This window comes from Eschrichtius robustus, chromosome X, assembly GCF_028021215.1.
Source record: "Eschrichtius robustus isolate mEscRob2 chromosome X, mEscRob2.pri, whole genome shotgun sequence".
Taxonomy (NCBI): Eukaryota; Metazoa; Chordata; class Mammalia; order Artiodactyla; family Eschrichtiidae; genus Eschrichtius; species Eschrichtius robustus.
The window spans coordinates 136411612-136427080 of record NC_090845.1 but is presented as its reverse complement, the minus strand read 5'-3'; the positions used below and the strand labels follow the sequence as shown (position 1 = coordinate 136427080).

Here is a 15469-nt window from a genome sequence, read left to right as displayed (position 1 = left end):
GGCACTGACAGACTTGTTCAATGCAGGGTTGCTACAAACCTTTGATTTGTTAAAAAAACAAAAACAACAACAAAAAACCCCAGCAATATCCGTGAAGCACAATAAAGCAAAGTGCAATAAGAAGAGGTATGCCTGTATTTTCCTTGTGTTTATGAATCTGTACTATTTTTTTTCCCCACAGAACAGCCTGGTTTCTCTGATTTAATGGCATGAACTTATAAAAGAGATGAACAAATATCTTCCTATTCTTCAACTAACTCTTCAACCTAATGTTATTTGTTTTTTTTTTAAACATCTTTATTGGAGTATAATTGCTTTACAATGGTGTGTTAGTTTCTGCTTTACAACAAAGTGAATCAGTTATACATATACATATGTTCCCATATCTCTTCCCTCTTGCATCTCCCTCCCTCCCACCCTCCCTATCCCACCCCTCTAGGTGGTCACAAAGCACAGAGCTGATCTCCCTGTGCTATGTGGTTGCTTCCCACTAGCTAGCTATTTTACGTTTGGTAGTGTATATGAGAGTGGCATGTTATTTGTTAACATGTTCAGTTTCATCCAATAAGCCAGAGTCATCTTGGGTGGCAAAGTGAGAGTCACTTATTAAAAATTCAAATCCTTGGTATCATTCCCTGAAATTCTGATTCAGTAGGCCTGAGGTGGGGCCCTGGAATATATACTTAAGCCAAGCCTGTCTGGATGCAGGTGATTCACATGACCACGTTTTGTGAAACACAGCAACTATAAAATGCTTGAGGTCAGGGAATCCGCTGATTCCCTCTTGGAATGTCCTTGGTATGAAGGACAGCATACAGAACAGAAATGCTCATGTGTCTCTTGAGCTGAACTCCTCTTGGGGTCTCTTCATTGCACTCTCAAAATGAAGGTGTTTCCCAGGGTTGTGTCCTCAGCCATATTCTTTCTGGATTTCTCCAAACACATATGTAGTAGCATGTTATAATTTCCAAATGACTTTCTCATACATTATATCCCTTGATCCTAAAAGCCTCAACTGACCATGTAACATGCTCCAGGTACTGCTCCATTTCTTAAAATCATCACCTACACACTATCTCTGCTTCTCTATCTTCTTTTAATTCTTTTCTATAATCTGGCTTTTCCCCTCAACACTCCGCAAAACCATGCTTGTCAAGGTCACCAACAGCCTCTACATTGCAAACTTCTGTGGTCATTTCTCTATTCTCACCTTACTTGACCTCTCAGAAATAGTCAACACAGCTGAATAACCCTCCTTCTGGGAACACTCCTACATGTCTGGCTGCTCCTTCTGTCTTCTTGCTGAATCCTTCTCCTCTAGCTGACCTCTAAATGTTGACTTTCCACGGGGATTGGTTCTCCACTCTCTTATCCTAGATGAGCTCATCTAGACCTGCCATTTTAAACATGCTTTATTTGCCAAAGATACATTGCATACAGAAAAAAACCAAAGGCACAACCAAAGTTGAGGGAAAAACCAAAAACAAAACACAAGGCATACCAAAAAGTTCAGGGAAAGGTAGATGAATAGAGACCCACAAAGATGGAGGAGGACCAACCAGGAAAGCGAAAGGAAAGCCAGAAGAGTGTGTCGGCCTTGAAGCCAAAGGAAAAGAAACCTTGAAGAAGGAACAAGTGTCACCTCCCAGCTCTGTTCACTGATACCCAGTATTAAGACTGTAAAACAGTCACTGAAATTTTATAAGGAAGGAGGTCATTGGTAAGGGTCAAAGAGACGTGCAGTGGAGTGGGAAAAAAACACAAAGAGAAACAGAGATGAGAAATCATATGGTCCCTGAGACAAAGAGATGAAAAGGTAGCAGCCTCAGCCGTTTAGCAACTTCAAAAAGAAAACTGAGTTTAGCAACAATACAAAAAGATCTAGTGTGCTAGCGGACCATAAGTTCGTTATGAAGTGTTACGATGTAATTGCTTAAAATGCTTATGTAATCTTAAATTACATTAAGAAACAGGGTGTCTTCATCTCTTTAAGTACTATTGCCATTATACTCTGTGCTGTTTAGAAAGCATGCGTAATACTGAGTTCAATTCTAGGTACAGTATTCTAAGACTGGACAGAAGGGCAAAGTATGGTGAGAGACCTGGAGGTTGTATCATGTGAAGAATGGCTAGAGGAACTAGAAATATTACACATGAAAAAGACAGCAATCTTCAAGTTTATATAAAGTATAGTCACCTAAAAGAGGGAGGACATTATTTGGAATATAACTAGGAGCAGTGAATAATAAGTTATAAGGACAGCTATGTAAGTTATGCATAGTAGTGTTTTATTCAATAAAAGCAGTCCTCAATTTTAAAAATGCCTATTAAACATTGGGTACATAGCAACAGAAATTTTACTTTCCTCTCAGATGTCACTGATAAGCATTTCTTGAGGGGACCTTCAAGATGGCACACGAGTAAGACGTGAAAATCACCTTCCTCCCCACAAATATATCGAAAATACATCTACATGTGGAACAACTCCTACAGAACACCTACTGAACACTGGCAGAAGACCTCAGACTTCCCAAAAGGCAAGAAAATCCCTACGTAGCTGGGTAGGGCAAAAGAAAAAAGAAAAAACAGAGACAAAAGAATAAGGATGGGACCTGCACCTCTGGGAGGGAGCTGTGAAGGAGGAAAAGTTCCCACACCCTAGGAAGCCCCTTCACTGGTGGAGATGGGGGGAGGGCGGGGGAAGCTTCAGAGCCACGGAGGAGAGCGCAGCAACAGGGGTGCAGAGGGCAAAGCGGAGAGATTCCTGCACAGAGGATCGGTGCCGACCAGCTTCACCAGCCTGAGACGCTTGTCTGCTCACCCACTGGGGTGGGCGGGGGCTGGGAGCTGACTGGACCTGCCTAAGAGGCAAGAGACCACTGTTTTGGGGTGTGCAAGGAGAGGGGAGTCAGAGTACCGCCTAAACGAGCTCCAGAGACGGGCGCAAGCCATGGCTATCAGCTCGGACACCAGAGATGGGCATGAGATGCTAAGGCTGCTGCTGCAGCCACCAAGAAGCTTGCGTGCAAGCACATGTCACTATCCACACCTCCCCTCCTGGGAGCCTGTGCAGCCCGCCACTGCCAGGGGCCCGTGATCCAGGGACAACTTCCCTGGGAGAACACACGGCGTGCCTCAGGCTGTTGCAACGTCATACTGGCCTCTGCCACTGCAGGCTTGCCCCACATTCAGTACCCCTCCCTCCCCCCACCGGCCTGAGTGAGCCACAGCCCCCTAATCAGCTGCTGCTTTAACCCCATCCTGTCTGGGAAGGAACAGATGCCTGAGGGTGACCTACATGCAGAGGCGGGGCCAAATCCAAAGCTGAACCCCAGGAGCTGTGCAAACAAAGAAGAGCAAGGGAAATTTCTCCCAGCAGCCTCAGGAGCAGCGGATTAAATCTCCACTATCAACTCGATGTACCCTGCATCTGTGGAATACCTGAATAGAAAATGAATCATCCGAAAGTTGAGGCGGTGGACTTTGGGAGTAACTGACTTGGGGTCTGCTGTCTGGAACTGATTTCAGATTTTTATGTTTATCTTAGTATAGTTTTTAGCGCTTATTATCCTTGGTGGATTTGTTTATTGGTTTGGTTGCTTTCTTCTTTTTTTCACTATTACTTTATTATTTTAATAATTAAAATTTTTTTTTCTTTTTTTCTCCTTTTTCTTCTGAGCCGTGTAGCTGACAGGATCTTGGTGCTCTGGCCTGGTGTCATGCCTGAGCCTCTGAGGTGGGAGAGCTGAGTTCAGGACATTGGACCACCAGAGACCTCCCGGCCCCATGTAATATCAATCAGCAAAAGCTCTCCTAGGGATCTCCATCTCAACTCTAACACCCAGCTCCACCCAACAGCCAACAAGCTCCAGTGCTGGATGCCCCATGCCAAACAACTAGCAAGACAGGAACACAACCCCACCCATTAGCAGAGAGGCTGCCTAAAGTCATACTAAGTTCACAGACACCCCAAAACACACCACCGGTTGCGTCCTGCCCACCAGAAAGACAAGATCCAGCCCCGCCCACCAGAACACAGGCACCTGTCCCCTCTACCAGGAAGCCTACACAACCCACTGAACCAACCTTACCCACTGGGGGCAGACACCAAAAACAAAGGAAACTACAAACCTGCAGCCTGCGAAAAGGAGACCCCAAACACAGTACGTTAAGCAAAATGAGAAGACAGAGAAATATGCAGCAGATAAAGGAGCAAGGCAAAAACCCACCAGCCCAAACAAATGAAGAGGAAATAGGCAGTCTACCTGAAAAAGAATTCAGAGTATGATAGTAAAGATCCAAAATCTTGAAAACAGAATGGAGAAAATACAAGATATTTAACAAGGGCCTAGAAGAACTAAAAAGCAAACAAACAATGATGAACAACACAATAAATGAAATTAAAAATTCTCTAGAAGGAATCAATAGAAGAATAACAGAGGCAGAAGAACGGATAAGTGACCTGGAAGATAAAATAGTTGAAATAACTACTGCAGAGCAGAATAAAGAAAAAAGAACGAAAAGAATTGAGAACAGTCTCAGAGACCTCTGGGACAACATTAACCACACCAAGACTCAAATGATAGGGGTCCCCAGAAGGAGAAGAGAAAAAGAAAGGGGCTGAGAGAATATTTGAATAGATTATAGTTGAAAACTTCCCTAACATGGGAAAGGAAATAGTCAATCAAGACCAGGAAGCACAGAGAGTCCCATACAGGATAAATCCAAGGAGAAACACACCAAAACACATGTTAATCAAACTATTAAAAATTAAATACAAAGAAAAAATATTAAAAGCTGCAAAGAAAAAGCAACAAATAACACACAAGGGAATCCCCATAAGGTTAACAGCTGATCTTTCAAAAGAAACTCTGCAAGCCAGAGGGAGTGGCAGGACATATTTAAAGTGATGAAAGGGAAAAACCTACAACCAAGATTACTCTACCCAGCAAGGATCTTATTCAGATTCGACAGAGAAATCAAAAGCTTTACAGACAAGCAAAAGTTAAGAGAATTCAGTACCACCAAACCAGCTTTACAACAAATGCTAAAGGAACTTCTCTAGGCAAGAAACACAAGAGAAGGAAAACACCTACAATAACAAACCCAAAACAATTAATAAAATGGTAATAGGAACATACGTATCGATAATTATCTTAAATGTAAACGGATTAAATGCTCCAACCAAAAGACACACACTGGCTGAATGCATACAAAAACAAGACCCATATATATGCTGTCTACAAGAGACCCACTTCAGACCTAGGGACACATACAGACTGAAAGTGAGGGGATGGAAAAAGATATTCCATGCAAATGGAAATCAAAAGAAAGCTGGAGTAGCAATTCTCATATCAGACAAAATAGACTTTAAAATAAAGACTAATACAGGAGAAAAAAAGGACACTACATAATGATCAAAGGATCAAACCAAGAAGAAAATATAACAATTGTAAATATTTATGCACCCAACATAGGAGCACCTCAATACATAAGGCAAATGCTAACAGCCATAAAAGGGGAAATCGACAGTGACACACTATTATTAGTAGGGGACTTTAACACCCCACTCTCACCAATGGACAGATCATCCAAAATGAAAATAAATAAGGAAACACTAGCTTTAAATGACACATTAAACAAGACGGACTTAATTAATATTTATAGGACATTGCATCCAAAAACAACAGAATACACTTTCTTCGCAAGTGCTCATGGAAAATTCCCCAGGAGAGATCATATCTTGGGTCACAAATCAAGCCTCAGTATATTTAAGAAAATTGAAATCGTATCAAGTATCTTTTCTGACCACAACTCTATGAGACTAGATATCAATTACAGGAAAAAACTGTAAAAAATACAAACACATGGAGGCTAAACAATACACTACTAAATAACCAAGAGATCACTGAAGAAATCAAAGAGGAAATCAAAAAGTACCTAGAAACAAATGACAATGAAAATACGATGACCCAAAACCTATGGAACACAGGAAAAGCAGATCTAAGAGGGAAGTATATAGCAATACAATCCTACCTCAAGAAACAAGAAAAACCTCAAATAAACAACCTAACCTTACACCTAAAGCCATTAGAGAAAAAAGAACAAAAAAACCCCAAATTTAGCAGAAGGAAAGAAATCATAAAGATCAGACCAGAAATAAATGAAAAAGATTTGAAGGAAACAATAGCAAAGACCAATGAAATGAAAAGCTGGTTCTTCGAGAAGATAAACAAAATTGATAAACCACTAACCAGACTCATCAAGAAAAAAAGGGAGAAGACTCAAATCAACAGATTTAGAAATGAAAAAAGAGAAGAAACAACTGACCCTGCAGAAATACAAATGATCATGAGAGACAACCACGAGCAACTGTATGCCAATAAAACGGACAGCCTGGAAGAAATGGACAAATTCTTAGAAAAGTATAACCTTCCAAGACTGAACCGGAAGAAATAGAAAATATGAACAGACCAATCACAAGCACTGAAATTGAAACTGTGATTAAAAATCTACTAACAAACAAAAGCCCAGGACCAGATGGCTTCACAGGTGAATTCTATCAAACATTTAGAGAAGAGCTAACACCTATCCTTCTCAAACTCTTCCAAAAAATGCAGAGGGAGGAACACTCCCAAACCATTCTACAAGGCCACCATTACCCTGATACCAAAACCAGACAAAGATGTCACAAAAAAAGAAAGCTACAGGCCAATATCACTGATGAACATAGATACAAAAATTCTCAACAATATACTAGCAGAACCCAACAGCACATTAAAAGGATCACACACCATGATCAAGTGGGGCTTATCCCAGGAATGCAAGGATACTTCAATATACGCAAATCAATCAACGTGATACACCATATTAACAAACTGAAGGATAAAAACCATATGATAATCTCAATAGATGTAGAAAAATCTTTCAACAAAATTCAACACCCATTTATGATAAAAACTCTCCAGAAAGTGGGCATAGAGGGAACCTCCCTCTACATAAAAAGGCCATATATGACAAGCCCACAGCCACCATCGTTCTCAATGGTGAAAAACTGAAACCATTTCCTGTAAGATCAGGAACATGACAAGGGTGCCCAGTCTCACCACTATTATTCAACATAGTTTTGGAAGTTTTAGCCACAGCAATCAGAGAAGAAAAAGAAATAAATGGAATCCAAATCGGAAAAGAAAAGTAAAACTGTCACTGTTTGCAGATGACATGATACTATACATAGAGAATCCTAAAGATGCTACCAGAAAACTACTAGAGCTAATCAATGAATTTGGTAAAGTAGCAGGACACAAAACTAATGCACAGAAATCTCTTGCATTTCTATATACTAACGATGAAAAATCTGAAAGGGAAATTAAAGAAACACTCCCATTTACCACTGTAACAAAAAGAATAAAATATCTAGGAATAAACCTACCTAAGGAGACAAAAGTCCTGTATGCAGAAAAGTATAAGCCACTGATGAAAGAAATGAAAGATGATACAAACAGGTGGAGAGATATACCATGTTCTTGGATTGGAAGAATCAACATTGTGAAAATGACTATACTATGCAAAGCAATCTACAGATTCAGTGCAATCCCCATCAAACTACCAATGGCATTTTTCACAGAACTAGGACAAAAAATTTCACTATTTGTATGGAAACACAAAAGATACTGAATAGCCAAAGCAATCTTGAGAAAGAAAAACAGAGCTGGAGGAATCAGGCTCCCTGACTTCAGACTTTACTACAAAGCTACAGTAATCAAGACACTATGGTAATGGCACAAAAACAGAAATATAGATCAATGGAACAGGATGGAAAGCCCAGAGATAAACCCATGCACATATGGTCACCTTATCTTTGATAAAGGAGTCAAGAATAGACAATGGAGAAAAGAAAGCCTCTTCAGTAAGTGGTGCAGGGAAAACTGGACAGCTACATGTAAAAGAATGAAATTAGAACACTCCCTAACACCATACACAAAAATAAACTCAAAATGGATTAAAAACCTAAACGTAAGGCCAGACACTATAAAACTCTTACAGGGAAATGTAGGCAGAACACCTTATGACATAAATCACAGCAAGATTCTCTTTGACCCACCTCCTAGAGAAATGGAAATAAAAACAAAAATAAACAAATGGGACCTAATGAAACTCAAAAGCTTTTGCACAGCAAAGGAAACCATAAACAAGACAAAAAGACAACCCTCAGAATGGGAGAAAATAGTTGCAAATGAAGCAGCTGACAAAGGATTAATCTCCAAAATATACAAGCAGCTCATGCAGCTCGATATCAAAAAAAACAAACAACCCAATCCAAAAATGGGCAGAAGACCTAAAGAGACATTTCTCCAAAGAAGATATACAGATTGCCAACAAACACATGAAAGGATGATCAACATCACTAATCATTAGAGAAATGCAAATGAAAACTACAATGAGGTATTACCTCACACCGGTCAGCATGGCCATCATCAAAAAATCTACAAACAATAAATGCTGGAGAGGGTGTGGAGAAAAGGGAACGCTCTTGCACTGTTGGTGGGAATGTAAATTGATACAGCCACTATGGAGAACAGTATGGAAGGTCCTTAAAAAACTAAAAATAAAACTACCATATGCCCTAGCAATCCCACTACTGGGCATATACCCTGAGAAGACCATAATTCAAAAAGAGTCATGTACCACAATGTTCACTGCAGCACTATTTACAATAGCCAGGACATGGAAGCAACCTAAGTGTCCATCGACAGATGAATGGCTAAAGAAGATGTGGCACATATATACAATGGAATATTACTCAGCCATAAAAAGAAACGAAATTGAGTTATTTGTAGTGAGGTGGATGGATCTAGAGTCTGTCATACAGAGTGAAGTAAGTCAGAAAGAGAAAAACAAATACCATATGCTAACACATATATATAGAATCTAAAAAAAAAGAAAAGTGGTTCTGAAGAACCTAGAGGCAGGACAGGAATAAAGACACAGACACAGAGAATGGACTTGAAGTCACGGGGAGGGGGAAGGGTAAGCTGGGACGAAGTGAGAGCGTAGCACTGACATATATACACCCCCAAATGTAAAACAGATAGCTAGTGGGAAGCAGCTGCATCGCACGGGGAGATCAGCTCAGTGCTTTGTGACTACCTAGAGGGGTGGGATAGGGAGGGTGGGAGGGAGATGCAAGAGGGAGGGGATATGGGTATATATGTATACATATAGCTGATTCACTTTGTTATACAGCAGAAACACACTGTAATGCAATTATACTCCAATAAAGATGTTAAAAACAAGTAAGCATTTCTTACTCTCTCCTATACTGCTAAAAATCACACCTGTAATCAAGTCTCACATGTGCCCACTATTATTATCTTGCAATAGAATCTGTAATGTTTTAATGAATATTGGGACAACAGAAACAACTGTGGCCGAAAGAATACTGCATTTGAAGTCCGAAAACATGGCTCTGCTAATTATTAGCAGTATGTGAATGTTCAATAAATGATAAAGTGCTATATAAGATCAGATTCAAGAAGAAAAAGAATTAAACTATAAGCCAGAGAGAGAAGAAAAAAAAAAGATAATGGAATATAAAGGAAAGTTGTCTTAACACTGTTCCTCCCTGTTCTCTTACTCACTCCTTGCTTGGTCCCATAGCCATCATCCCAATTCTACTACATTCCTGCTAAGAATCCTGTATGAGTTTCCTGTGGCTGCGTGACAAAGTACCAAAAGATGCAAGGCTTAAAATAACAGAAATTTATTGTTTCATAGTTTTGGAGGCCAGAAGCTTGAAATCAGGATGTTGGCAGGTCCATGCTCCTTCTGAAATCTGTAGGGGAGAATCTCTTCTAGAATCTCTTCCTAGCTTCTGGTGGTTTGCTGGCAATCCTTGGCGTTCCTTGGCTTGCAGCTGCAGCACTTCAATCTGTGCCTCCATAGTCACATGGCATTCTCCACGTGTGTCTATGTCTTCACATGGTAGTCTCTGTGTCTCTTCCCTTCTTATAAGGACACGTACTCCAGTATGACCTCATTTTAACTTACATCTTAATTACATCTGCAAAGACCCTATTTCCAAATAAGGTCCCATTCACAGATAGCAGGGGTCAGGATTCAACATCTTTTTTGAGGACACAACAAACCCCATCTTGGGAACTCACCATTCCTCCCAAATCACTCCTACTCTCCCCTCTCCACATATTCATATCACCCCAACTTGCCTCCCTCTCTTCTCCAAAACCTCTGTCTCACATCCTTCCATAATCATATTAGAGGCCTGTCCTTAGAACGATGGGCCAGAAGAGCAACCTTCAACAGCCTGGAGTTAGAAAGACCAGTTTCTACTGCCCAGAAAGTTCCAAGGAAAGAACATTTTTGTTTCAGTTGCTGGGATTCCAAAAAAAAGATATGCTACAGGGGAATCCGAGTGAGAATTCTGAATGTAGTTTTTTATAGAGGAATTGTAGTGAAGGTCTTTAAGTCCATTAAAGGTTATATATGATGCTATTCGTTGGCTTAACAACCGAAATGTCATAAGTAGCATTATTTATAGGAAAAAATGCACCCAGAGTTTCAAACAATAATCTTACAAAGGAACTTCTGGGATATATCCATCTGTATGGGATTGCCTGCATTAAAAATATTGCTAACAAGATAGCACAGGAACAACATAAATGTTCCTCCCCAGTGGAGGCATCTTCAAATGGAAGTTGAAGATGGTTTCAGGGAACTGAGAAGGGTAAAAGGACGAGTCAGTGTTTCTCACACTCAAGTCTTTGTGTTCTGAGAAATTTTTTAATTCTGTATTTTTATTTTGATAACATTAAAAATATATACGAATACCCGGATTATCTACATGTATACCATATAAATGAGTGATGGCAAACAATTCAGTGCTGCATTTGCATTACGAAGGCATAGGTGCCAAGAAATTCCCTAAAACAGTGCTTAATTTTTAATGTATTGGAAGCATGTCTGGCTGCTCCTAGGTTGACACATCCTAAAATCATAATGACAATCATGACTCAAGCACTCTTGTATTCCTGTTGTGTTTTTTAATCAGTTATAAGGACAAAATTTATACTTTGCAGTAACGATTTACATCTGAAAGATATCTGCATGGAAAAAGCCTTTTATTTTTAAGAACTGAGACTTAGTTATCTGACATTCTGAAAATGACAGTGTGGAAGAATAACGTTAACTCATAAATTATCTCAAGCTAAGCAAAAAATAATACTCAAAGGTGTTTGTACCAAGTAGAACCCAAATGATACTATAATGTGCTATATGAATAAACGTTGCGCAACTATTCAAACAGAACAAAGAGATGGAAGAATTAACTCGTCACATAGCGCATGGCAATAGCCAATGCCAAATCAAAAGAAAGCATTCTGTATCATTATCTGTATTACTGCAAGGAGATGTATTATGTTTAGTCCTTGCAACAGTTCATTAGCAGAATGTTTCACAGGAAATACATTACGGAAATTAAATTTTTTCCACCCTTGTATCATGGGGCATACTATTAAATTGTCCCATTAAATTAAATGCGGAGGGCATGGAAGGTGCTCAGGAAAAAGATGGGAACTCATTTTAGGAGACAGCTATGGAACAAGAGAAGGCACAGAAGTGAGAACATGCTTGAGAAGGTAAATAAACTAGCCTGATGAGATGGAATGGTCCATATTTGGCAAATGAGAAGGTTTAGGGATAAGTCTAATGGCCATATGTAAAAAGAAGGCCTTGCATTAATTAAGTAACTTGTATTTGCTCAAACAGTTTTTCTATTTCAGTTCAACACACGTTCTAAGGCTTTACTATATGGCACCCAATATAGTAAACATTGGAGGTATGAAGACCAGTAAGAAAGGACATCTATACTCAAGGAAACCACAGTAAAATATGGAAGACAGACATAAACAAATAAATGCAATAATCTTTAAGGGTGAATAATCTAAGAATGCACACAATTGTTTAGAAGATTTCTTAAAGTTTTGTGATTATCTCATCTTGGATGAAGAAAAAAAATGCAGGTGTCAGCCTATGTATTGGGAATTTCCTCAGTATACAATTATTTCTTCTTGGAAGAGAGGTCCAAGTGTCTGTTTTATCCTTACTAGGTTCTCAATGCCCAGCACAGTGCCTGACATATAATATTCCCTCAAATATTTAATAAATTAATAAACACTGAGCATGTTTTGGTTTTAAATATACTATAAATGACAGATAACTTTATATTCAGTAGGACCTGGCAAGAACAATATTTTGATTACCAAACTATCTCCCTAAGATAAAGGAGTTGAGCTGAGAATAATCCAATCCTCAACTCTTCTTAGGGAGGAACTAAGCAAATGACAGAAAAGCCCCCAATTCTGACGTAATAACCTTGGAGGAGACAGAAGAACAAACATTGATATGAGAGAGAGAAAGAAGAGGTGTTTATGAAAATCCTGAAGTCTGGTCACAGATCAAGACTATTCTTGTTGGTATTACAAATATTCTCTTGGGGTGATGCTCTGAGACCCAACCCAACCCTTCTAACTTTCTCAGGATAGGAGACTACCCTGTCAAGTAAAACATTTGTTCTATTTTGCATTAACCACCACCACCATATAACATCACCTTGATTCTTCTTGTTTGCCCCTTCCGCACACACTCACAAATATGTAAGCTACTGAGAGTAGCGATCTCCTATGTCTTGTTTCCAGCTATATCCCTTGCACTTAGAAGACTGTCTAGCACGTATTAGCTGTTCAATAAATGTTTGTTAAACAAAACATATGAGTGGCTCTGCTCTCAGTCACAGCTATTCAAAGGGAAAAAATGTCCGAAACATGACAGTATACTCCGGGATCAAGGGTGGGACAATGGCGGTACAGGTAGTTGAGAGCAATTAATAAGACAGAAAGAAAAGGACTTGATAACTGATTGTTTGTGGGGATTATGGAAGAGGGAGGTGTAAAGCATTTACTAAAGAGTCTAGTACGTGGTCAGTTTGTTAAATATTGGCCAATAGTAATAAGAAGAACAACATTGTACAGGCCTGACGCTGAGGAAATAGGTCGGGGCAGAGATACAGAGCTCCTATCCGAACTGAGGAAGAAGAATTACAACACTGGGCCTTGGAGGAAGGGCACGCAGAGGGCTAGGAGCCCAGAAGTAGGAGGTAAAGCAGAAAGTGACGTCATCGAAACAAGGGCGTAGAGAGTTTTTAGAAGATTCAAGAAATCTCAAGAGATTCAAATGCTACAAAGAGGTCTTGCAGAATGCAAACTGAGGGAAAGTTAACATTCTTTTTTCCTCTGTAACAACTTAAGTGACGCATTCTGACTCTTTCACTCGAGGCCCTTTTACCGGCATAAAACGCACTTCACCAAAACTGGACCTGTCCGACAATTCGAACTGTCGACACCAGAGAAGCCCTAGTCACCCTTGCATTGCCTCCTAATTCCACCTTCCCGTCGACACCTCTGCCCTCCCTCGGCCATCGTCTCCCCGCCTTCGGCCCAGCGTTCCCCGCTGCTTTTACCTGTCCGGACACCGTGTGAGAACTCGGGGATCGGGAAAGAGTTGCGCGGGTTAGCGCGGGGTCGCCAACTGCTTGCTCCCGGAGGAGGCTGGACCGGACGCCGCCGGCTTCCGCAAAAGCGCCCCGCCCGCGCGCGGCTTCCTGGGAATGTGAGCGCTCCTCCAATGGGAGCGAGAGGCGGGGAGGGGCCTGCTGCGTTCCCAGCCCCCGCACTTCCCAGGAGCCGCACTGCATTCTGGGAGTGGTAGTTTCGGCTGGCCTTCGCCGAATCTGTCACCCGCTCCATCAACAATTCTTGTCATAAACAACATCAAGCGCTGTTCCTTAGAGAAAGCGAGAGAATGCACGGCCACAAAAAGTCCACCGGCGGGATAAATGAAGAGCCGAGCTTTCCCCACCGTCTCCCTGCTTAGTCTCAGCAGGCAACGTCGCCTGTTACTTCACAGACAAGATAGAATTCATCTGACAGGAATTCCCTCTACTTTCGCCACGAAATTTTTTTAACCTCCTTGGATCCCTCAGCAATCCTTTCTCCCATTCTTTTGCAATAATAAAAATGGTAATAATAATAATAAATCAACTACTCTCCTTTGATGTAAATTCCCCCATCCCCTTTACATCCCTATTCCTTCTTACTAACTCAGTCGAGCTCCACTAATAAACTAGTTTGTCTCGTGTCTCAACGGCTCCCTGCTTATTTGCCCTTTATTATCAACATTTAAAGATTGTCGAAGTTTCTCTCATCTAAAATATTCCAAAGTCACCTTTCTCAACCTCACACCACCCCAAACCTCTCACCACACACAGACTTAACTTCCCCTTTCCAGTCAAAATTCTCAACCGTGTTGCTAAAATAGACACTTTTTAACCATTACCATACCTCAACTCTGCAGGATTTTACATTGGTTATTCCCTCCTTCTTGAAACCCCCTTAGTTTGGGCTGCTTTAACAAAAACCTCAGACTGAATGGCTTAAACAGAAATTAATTTCCCACAGTTCTGGAGGCTGGGAAGGTTCAGACCAGGGTGCCACAGTATGGTGGGGTTCTGGTGAGGACCTGCTTCCTGGCTTGCAGACTGCTGCCTTCTTGTTGTGTCCTCACGTGGTGGAGAGATAGTATCTCTCTCACATCTCTTATAAGGGCACTAATCCCATTCATGAGGGCCCCACCCTCATGATCTAACTAACTCCCAAAGATCCACCTACAAATACAATCACATTGAGGATCCAGACTCTAATATATAAATTGGGGTGGGAAGAACACAAACATTCACTTTATAGCACCCTCTATTCTCTAAGCTTTTTCTAAGATGCTGCACTCTTCTGGTTCCCCTCCCACTTTTGTGGCAGATCCTCATTTTCCTTTGAAATGTTCATGTTCCATAGGGCTCTTCCTTACACTCTCTTATTTTCTTACTCGTCAAACTTTTCTTGGGTGATCTTAACTAATCCCATTGCTTTGATTATCATCTGTATGCTGATGATTCTCACATATAGGAAGCCCAGACAAGACTCCTGTAACCCAGACTGAAATATCTAATGAAAGCTGGGCATCTCTTTCAGGCACCTAAAACTTAATGTAGTCTTTAGTTGACCTAATACATTTCTACTCTCCCCTCTCCCATAAGCTGCTCCTCCTTCTCCTCTAATCCCATCTCAGTGAATGGCACAACCATGCAATCAGTTGCCCACACCAGAAAGCTGGGTATCATTTTGAATGCTTTCACTCCCTCATAGCTCACATCCAAATAATCAGCAAGCCATGTTAATTCTATTCCCTAAATATCTCACTTGTCAAACTTCAGTTTACTCATCTTTGAAATGAAGATAATAACGGCACCTGTCTTCAAAGATTGCTGCAATGATAAATGAGCAATACTGCCTGGCAAAGGGACAATAAGCATTTATTGAACAAGCATTATATTTGCCATTAG

The 15469-nt window shown here is 40.6% G+C and overlaps 1 protein-coding gene across 1 annotated transcript in view; it reads right to left on the bottom strand.

Moving 5' to 3' along the window:
• VAMP7 (vesicle associated membrane protein 7) overlaps positions 1 to 13653 on the bottom strand; it is a 66304-nt gene extending 52651 nt beyond the window's left edge. Inside the window, exon 1 of the mRNA XM_068533868.1 lies at positions 13535 to 13653. The gene's annotated coding sequence lies outside the window, so the exon portion shown is untranslated. The remainder of the gene's footprint in view (positions 1 to 13534) is intronic.
• Positions 13654 to 15469: the final 1816 nt, after the last annotated feature.